Consider the following 9,924-nt stretch of genomic DNA (forward strand, 5'->3'; position numbering starts at 1 on the left):
ATCTTTATATGCACACCCCACAGAGTATGGATAAGAGAATAAAATGGATGCTTTTAAAATTTCTCCCCCTCCAAAGAGTTTGCGCTGGCATGGAATAATTTTGAATGCAAAATCATCGTTAGTGACGCAATATTATTAATCCGTATGAAAGGAAATCTTAGCCCTGGTTTGATTAGGATTCTTACTCAATTCATTATTGTGAAGTAATTTGAATATATTTTTCTTGTATTATGCTGATAGAGTTCCTGATCTCAACGGTCCTTGTTTAAGTGAACAAGTTTACTTACAGGATTACAGTATTTAGTTCTGGATCTGTAACTTTTCAATGCCTCAGTATTGTTCTTGCCATGAATGAAGCACTGTACCATTTGAGAGTTAACGGGGTACCTATGTAGTAAAGTAATTATTCTCTGCCATTGGTGTATATTTGACAGTATAAAGTGGCTTTAACCTTTTTCTACTGTTTTTAGAATCAAACAGTGGAGCATGCTGTATCATCTCAAACAGTTAGCTGCAACTCAGAGAGTCACTGTGGCATTAATATTCTTTTCAGAATGGATAATTTCAGTAAACTGTGATTTAATTTGTCTTTCATTATAACTACTGCCTCATTAAATGCAAGTAAAGCTATCTTGTCTAGCCTATGCTGTGCTTTGTGATGTTTCAGTATTATTGTTCTCATGTTCTCATGCAGCCACTGTGATGCACATGAGATTTGAACATTTCTCAGATATGTTTTGCTATCTCATTGAAGTGCAATTGAATACTATGAGTGTGATTACACTTGTACATTCATTTGAATCCATGGATGATTTATCTTCCTTACAAACACATATATTGGGAAGTTAGCTAATTCACTGTTCATGTCCCTTGTTTCTCTTCAACTCAGCAAAATCCAATCTGCAACTATATATAAGTAAGAAGGAAAGTGAGTTGAATGGATACATGCCTAATTTGACTACAGTGAAGACTTTTTAATTGATATGGACAGATAATTTAATGAAAGGGGTAGTTTTGTGGTACTCAATCCTGTTAAATCCTGTTGAAAAGCCCAGTTTATTAATACGCCATTCCAAAAGAACTTGTCACTTTATTCTGTTAAGTCAGAAAATATATATTTTTTTTTTAAATTCAAAACTTCGTTTTAGACAAGAGCTGCTTATTTCACTACTGATATTTAGAACAGGTATAAGAAAATACCTTATTTCTTTCAGGTGATAATTGGCTTTTGGGGATTTAACTGGCAGGAACTTAGGTCAAATATTCTCATCAATCTATCACAACAGCAGGATCAGCTGCTGTCAAACTATTTTGTGACATCCGCCACAATTTACAAAAGAAAGAGGTCCACCGCTTTGCATATGTGCAAAATAAACAGCTTCTTCCTCCCTCTGCAGTAATGTAATATTCATATAGTTGCTACAGGAAGTCTAATAGGGAAAACCATATTATGAAAGGATTCAATATAAGAATCTGTGTAAGTATAATCTGACGATTATAATTATATTATCTTACATATATATATTTATATATATACTTATATACTTTGGAGAAAAGAGAAGAGCAGCCGATGTATTATTCCAGAAACAATACCAGTTGCTTAAAAGCAGCATCATTTTTCCAGTAATGATGAAGGGTAACTTTCCTGTTGTTAAGAGGAATACAAAGAGAGTGAATGTTGTTGTTACGACAAAGAACTACAAACATCCCAAAAGTTTGGGAAATGGCCGCCTGGCCCATGAGAGCATGGTTGCCTCTCTGGTGAGTGTAGCTGCTATTTTTTCCTGTTGCAGATGCACCACAGCTGTCACAAGTGACAAGCCACAACTCAGTTTAGCAGGATCATTTTGTATCCACAGACTGCACTGATTTAGTGCAGTGGAAGTTGACTTCAGTGGACATTTGAACATTATTTAATACATTGAAAAAAATATCTTTAAAGCATCTGGATAAGCTTTTGCATTTAAAAAACCCCTTGCTTTCTTTCTTTCCTAAACTGAACTGTTTCCACTAACCCAATATATCAACTCTTACCAGTTGAAGTTACATACATGCCACAGTGCTTTTCCAGGCACTCAGAGTGAGATGTTTGGGCTTTCTCCCTTTCATTTTCATTTGTTTAAATATTTCAGGTGAGTTGTTTGAAGTGTAAACATCAGCACTGGTTGGAAACTATTTTTTTCCTGGAAATCTCTCTACTTAATCAACTCTTTGATATATACAGTGGCTTCCACAATCCTGTATGACAAAGAACAAAGACAACCTATTGAGAACAAACTGACTTTGTAGGTCCAGATTTGCTGTATGTTTCTGTCTGCAACATGCTCCAATGAAATTTTCTTGTGGAGTCTAAGGAAATACAGTCACTGAGGGTGTTTTTCCTACAAAACAACTTCTTGAAATACGTCAGAACTTGGAACATTTAAACAATCAGGGAAACTGGCATATGCCACTCAGACTTCTAAAAACTCATGTCTTGAATGGTAGTGGATGTGAATAATTCAAATGAAATTTTCTTTGAAGGTATAGTAACTCGATTACACTTCCTTTATCACATTTGAATATTTTTCTGTCCCCATGCCCAAAATAATTTTGCATATTTTCAAATATGGCAGTGCTCACACAAGTCAGAATTTGATTTGGAAATGGCTTTCTGATTGCAGAGGGAAGCAAAATTTACTTTACACTGGAATTAAGATCTTAAGTAAGCCAGAGGATGATTCAGCTCTCCATAAATTGAAATGGTAGGATAGTCCACATGAATGAATTCAAGTCTGAGAAGAAAAAAAGCAGTACATTAAGTCCCAGGAATATATTGTTCAGTGTTGTTACCTACTGATCTTTCTTAACAAAGAAAGCTGTATCTTTTATTTTTTATGACAGCTTATATTTTTAGGCACTACTGGTAGACAATGATAATTAATATTCCCCTCATATTTTTGTAAGAGTTAAAATGCTCCTTGTGGTGAGAAAGGACAAACTAATGACAGAAATTATGAAAAATTCACTCAAGTGGAAATTTCTTCAGGGAAATAATCATTTAGTCCAAAAGAATGTACAGACTTTGGGGTATAATATATAGCAAGGGCATCCAGATGTTAACAAAGCACCAGGAGGAATCTCATGTGTAACATAATTAACTGAAAACAGGATGGTAAAAATTAACTCAAGGTCATGCAAAATGTGTTAAGGCTTCACATGTATGTTTCCAACTGACTTCTTCTGACAGTTACAGAGATCTGTAAGTTTAGTCATTATTTAAAAAAGAAAAATTGTAAAACACCAGATTTGTTATCTTATTTTTCTTTTTGTTTTCCATTGAAGATCTTAATTTTAGACTGTTATTTAATTATTCCTACTTTCAGAGAGAGGAGTATTTCCTGTGATTTAAAGAGTAGAAAGGGGATAGAGAAAAAGAGAAAGCAAATTGCAGCCACAAGACCATGCAGGCAGAGGGCTGAGGATGGATAAGAAATCAACTTTAAAATCCTGGAAACAGAACTTGGAGTTCTCTAGATTTTTGAGTTAAAAACCTACAGGACATGCTAAGATCTAATATTCTGCATCATCCTAGGGTCCAGGGAATTGAGGTCTCATGTCAAAGCTTAAGTCTCATGAAATCAGGAATAAAGGAGAGATTAAAAACTCCTCATTCCTATGTCTTCCAAATGCTTATGTTGGATTAGGTAATACTGCTGGAAAGGTAACACTGCTAATGCTATTGCAGCTCTATATGTCCATGCAGAAGACAGGCTTCCTAGTAAAAATGCTTTCAACTACTTACATGCTGGTATCAGTTATTTCTTAACTTCCATTTGATAACAGTATTTAGATGTGACAGAAAAAAATGTCCCTTTTCCATCTCAACATTTTTGGTTTTGCATTTATACAGATTAACATTTTTACTGCTTATCCTTTATTTCTGCATGCAAAATTACATAAGTAAAGAAGGAAATTTATGTAAGAAATGTAGTAAGATTGTACTACTTCATGCTGAACTATCTATAGCGTAATAAGAGCCAATACATTTTTACAACAAAAAAGTTGAGTATTTTAAGTCTTGATCACAATAAAATCTTGACCCATTTATTTTGTTGTCTTCATCCCATGTTGTTGTGTACTGCCCCTCAATTTAATACTGTATTGGATATTTATAGCAGCTAACAGACTACATTTGTTTATGTATAACCTTATTTATCTGTTCAATAAAGTCAGTCCTCAGATACTTGCTGCACAAAGTTTTTGACAACTATTTCACTCATTTTTTAGACTTAGTTCTGTCTGCACAACAAATTCAGAACTCCTCTGAGCAGGTCATGGCTGTTTTGTTAAATATGTGTCATGAAAACACTGGAACTCATGAAAAATACATCACCATTGGCTCAGAGTTTTGGTTGCCCAGAGGTGTCTGACAAATGTTTGAAGCACCAACCAGGAAGACCAGGTTTGTAAACCAGGAAGTATTTGAGTACCCCCAATAAAGATACCTCTCCTCTCTGAAGCTGGAAATCATCACCAGAAGCAACATGCCAGGTGCTTTCTCTTGTCTGGGAATAACTGTAATGAACAGCAGTAGAATTAATGGGAGAAAGTTGCTGATACAGTGCTTTAGATAAGGAAAATGGGACTTTCTCTTCTTCTAGGGAGGGGACGTTGTTCCCATCTGTTTGTTCCCTGCTCCTTCTCTGATGTGTAATCAAAAGAAAACTGTCTGCAGGTCCCGAGAGACTCCATTTATTTCTTGGCAATAATAAGTTGTGTAGTTTGTACTGGTACAAATCTGCAGGGGGCTGGAAGTGGCTTATGGGCCCTTGCTGATTTATGTTGGGCAAGGGGAAATTATAGCACAAACATGAAACTTGAATTTAGATGTGAAAGAGATTAATATTAAGGACAAACAAGTGAAGGAAAATCAGTGTGAATGGATGTAATATTACTTTTTTGGAATAATGCTGCTGTGTGGGGCAGACACAGGCAACTGGGAGTAACTCCAGCAGGAAGGTTTTCCCTCAGCAAGGGAGTATAATGGAATTACCTCTGTCCTGCACTCTTCACTTTCCATTTCCCAGAGCCTGATATTGTCTGCAGATTTACCTGTTACAATGCTTGGACGGAGTGTAGAAAAGTGTTGAAGTCACACCAGACCCCTGTCTTTACCTTGTCTTTTCTTGTTTTCATGAGTGGCTTCCCTTGACCCTTGCTAACTGATGGAATGGAGCACAAGACACCAGGGCAACCCAAAGTCAAAATTAGCCAGGGTTTACTTTTTAGCATATTCCTTATTTTATTTTATTTTATTTTATTTTATTTTATTTTATTTTATTTTATTTTATCATTTTGTTTCATTCCATTCCATTCCATTTTTGCTAGGAGGAGGCAAATTTTGAGCCAAGGTTCCTGGCAGCAGAGGCTGGAACCGTTGATCCTTGGTGGGCAGCTGAAATGTTACCCTGGCTGGTCAAAGGTCAAGGCCACGCTGGCCTGTCCTGCTCCCTCTGCTCTGCCAGAGCACACAGCAAACTGTCACGCTTGTAGGGGGCTGAAGGGCAAAGTTGCTGACAAAGCTGGGAGGGGAACTGCAGTCAGAATCTTTGTCCCTACCCTTGCTGGCTGCCTGGGTAAAGGAAATGTCAGACCATGAGAAACATCTGGTGTTTCCAAGAATTTTTCTGCATTCCTCATCCACAGTCTTACCATGGTCAAGGAACCACCCCTATTCCAATTTAATGGAAAATTGTGAGCAGCTTAAAATACCCCTTGTCAACTGGCATCTTCTGCTGTTGTATTTATCGGAGACAAGAGTAACCCCACAGCTAATTCCTTCCCTCTCCCAAGTATCCCAAGCCTGGAGCTCATTATGCAGCAGTGCTCCCAGTCCAAACCTCCTTCACTGCCCTTGAGCTGTACCTTTGGTCCATGCACTGCTCTTGCTCCCTCCCTCTTCCCCAGAGTGGCGGTAGGTGCCCCAGCCTGGGAAACATTCAAGGTCAGGGTGGATGGGGCTCTGAGAAACCTGGCCTAGTTGAATATGTCCCTGCTCATAGCAGTGGGGGTGGACTAGATTACCTTTTAAAGGTCCATTCCAACCCAAACTCTTCTATGATTCTTGGGCAATCTTATATCTTTCAGAGAAGATATGGTGATGACTCATTCCAGTTATTAGGAAAGACTTACCCCAAAAAGATCTGCCTCTTCAGATAAGCACATAGGAGAAGTTTGCTAACAGGCTGTTCTCTGTTTGTGTCAATGGCTAGAATTGGTTTCAGAGGACACAGACACATATTAGTTTGAAAAAAAAATCACAAGATGTTTTTTTGAGCCATCGATTTATTGCAAGAGCTGAAGGTCAGCAAGGCTTCCAGCCCAACACACCACACATGCAGATTTCCTCATAAGGAATGCCTGGTACAAACCCTACTAGGAAACAAAGCATTTCCTTTGGTAATATTTTAGTTAGTGCTTCCCCCAAGAAACTATGAAATATCTAAGAAGGAGCAACTAATGTCCACCAAACTAGCACAGAGTTTGACTTTCCCCACCAAGTGTTTTCCCCAGATTGTGGCTTAACATTTTAATTTATTTAGTGATGCTATATTTTCTTTGGAGAGATAGGTTTCTGGAGATAGGTTTCTGTAGCTGGTGTCTTAGTGAAAGATGCCCAGGTCAATTTGGCTATTCTGCAGGGCTATTCCTCCTCAGCTGCAGTACTTGAAATTTCCTTTGTTGAAGTTTGTAGGACATCTGTCAGGCCATTTCTACAACCTGCTGAGGCCCCTCTGAGTGGCAGCATGATGAGCTATAGTACCAACCACTCCTGCCAGTTTTGCATCATTTGCAAAGCTGTTGAGGGTATGCACTGTCCCATCATACAAGTCATTACTGACTGTATAGTGGTCTTAGTATTCAGGCCTGGGATATGCCACAAATCACTGCCTCTGGCTGGGCTTCCTGCTGCTGATCCCAGACCTCTAAGACAAACAGTTTAGCCAGTTTCAAATTGAACTCACTGTGTACTTATCTATTATGTGCTTTATGATTTTGTCAATGAAGACAGTGCTGAAAGCCTTGTTAAATTCAAGCTCTGCCCTTGTTCACTGTGCCTGTCTTCTCTTCACAGAAGGCTATCAGGTTCCTTCCCTCCTTCTTAAAGACCAGGGTGATGTTTGATTTTTTCCCAGTCATCACAAATATCTCCCGGTAGTTACAACCCTTCAAAGGCAATTGAAAGTGGCCTTACTCTGCCATCAGCAGCTTCCTCAACAGCCTTAGTACATTCTATCAGAACCAATAGACATATGCATGTCCAGTCTGTGTAGATGCTCCTTAAACTGATTCTGCTCCATGGAGGGTAAGTCTTTCTTATTCTGGATTTTTATAAAGGTTTCAGGTACCTCGAATTCTTGAAGGCTGCTCTTATCAGTGAAGACTGAGGCAAAGGTAGCATTGAATACCTTGCTTTTCTCTTATGTTTGTCAGCCTAGTCCCCTATCCCATTCAGCAGCAAAACCAAATTTTCCTTCTGCTGCATATACAACTCTATATTATACAACTTTCTTGTTGCCCTGCACATCTCTTGCCATATGCAATGTGGTGGGCTTTAACTTTGCCAACACTATCTCTCCATGCGTTGCATGCTCTGTACTCCTCCTGGATCATATAACACAGCTTCTACCATTTCCATGCTGCTTTTCTATGTCTGATTTTAGTTAGGAACTCCTTGTTCATCCATGTGGGACACCTGACAACTTCGCTTGATTCGTGCTCTAAGGATGTAATGCTCTTTAACTTGAAGAAGATTTTTGAATGAGAACCAGCTCTTCTGGACCTCTCTTCTCTCCAGGGCCATGATATTCTTCCAAATAAGTCCTCAACATGCTGAAGTATGCAGAGTTATGATCTACCATCTAAAGGCAAAGAATGGAGACACCCCAAATATTTAATTAATTTCTAAAACTCTGGACTGGGAAGTAGATTGCTATAATACTGTTGAATTGTGAAATTAAGTGGAGAGATCAAGCACAGGTACAGGAAGAGAGTGTTTTTCCACACCTCAATTATTGCCTTGAAATGATCCAAGGTCAAGTGTAAAGGCAGTCAAGGTCTCATTTCATTTTAGCACCTGCTGGATGACATTCTGATTAGAGAAATCGTGTGCCTCTACCCACTTTCACTGGTAATCTCAAAAAATTGTGTCCCGGCCATTATGGATCAAGATTTTCCACCTGAAGAAGCAAGAAAAAGTATATTAACAGAACAGAGATTTATTACATTCAAGAAGCCTAAAACATCTGGTTAATTATAGTTAATTCCTGGAATGAATTGATGGTATTCCAAACAAGATTTTATCAGCTTCTTTGCAATACAGTCCATTTTACTGGCATGCTGTTCAAAGGTTTCTATTGCAACTCATACTTAGGAGAGTTACATAAAACTTGATGTAGGAATAAGTGACAAAGGTTTTGTTTATTTCATATTATTATCTGTTGACTTTAAAAGGCCTAGGTAACAAGACAAGTTAAGCAACAAGTCAATGATTAAACGGATAAAATGGGTATCAACTCTGCTAGTTCAAAGCGACATTTAGAAAGCATGAAGAAAATAGCCCAGTTCTCTGAGTTGTAAGAAATTTGAAGTACGAAAAATTTTCCACTGTGCTTATTTAAAGTCTCTGATATATATTAATTATTCTCTTTCTCAGGAAATTTATTTTTGTATAATATTTAAAGTTTAAGGAGAGGCATATTTTTGGCAAATTACATTTATAGATCAACTTTACAATACAGCAAGGTTATGCTTTGTCAGTTTTCCAAAAAGATTTAAGACTTGATGTTTCTTCAGAGCAAATATCTTGGAATAGAGACAATATCATGCAATAGCAGTGACATAAAGGTCTTGCATAGTTTAAGGTTACAGTTCATCACCTATTTGAACAGAAGTTCTGTCATTAGGAAAATAGCAGTTCCCTCACGTTTTTTAACTTTGACTTATCACCCTTGAACTAAATTGAAAATGGTAAGAGCTAGGTATATTCTTCCTCTGCTCTCTCTGGAATGAACTGGATGTGGAGAAAAAAAGAATGCAGTTTCAGGGTTTATGTACATTTCCAGATTGATATCACATATCCAGGAGAAAAATGTTTTCTGTTTTGAAAAACTAACGTTGCTACATGCAATTTTTTTCCTCCTCTATTAATCTTTTATTTGGCAGCATGCATGTTCAGTGACTGCACATTAGCAAGACAAAATCTGAAACAGAATCATTTGCCTGTAGCTGAGTAATTTTCATGCATACAGGAAGGAATCCCTTTTGTTGTTGTGCTTATATGGGGATGACTACCTGGTGGTATACATTACATACTGGAAGCAATCAGTTTATTAATACTGGAACAAGATTAGTTGCATCTAATAATCAGAGTCTTATTCCAGTATTTGGTACCATTGATGTTTCCATCAACTTCTGCTGCTGAGTTTATCAGCAGCAGTTATTATGGGGAGAGACAACTGAAAAAAGAATAGGGTATGACTTTTGCCCCTCAGTTGTTGGTGATGCCAATTTGATCACATGTAGATATTCTCTTTGCTTTAAGTAGAAATAGCAAACTTACACATGGACAATATATGTGCTTCATCCCCAAAATAATTAATGTGTAATTTTTCTGCAGCTGAGACTTAGCTGTAGTCCTCATGATAACCAGAACAGCAGCTCTGATTATTGGTTCTGTCTTGTTTTAATTTTTCACTCAAATTTAATAAATCAGCTACTGGAACTGTACTCTGCATACTACGTGATGGCTGCTTCCGTGTGGACTGGGGATGTTTTTGTTAAGCAGTTCTGTACATCAAAGAGTTTGGTGGAAAGACTCCTGAATCTTACTGGAGCCCAGTTCTTAGTTAGTTCCTGCCGGACAAAAGAGTTATCACCAGG

Source organism: Chamaea fasciata, unplaced genomic scaffold (genome assembly GCF_029207755.1).
Source record: "Chamaea fasciata isolate MVZ Bird 193981 ecotype frontalis unplaced genomic scaffold, bChaFas1.0.hap1 SCAF_5, whole genome shotgun sequence".
Taxonomy (NCBI): domain Eukaryota; kingdom Metazoa; phylum Chordata; class Aves; order Passeriformes; family Sylviidae; genus Chamaea; species Chamaea fasciata.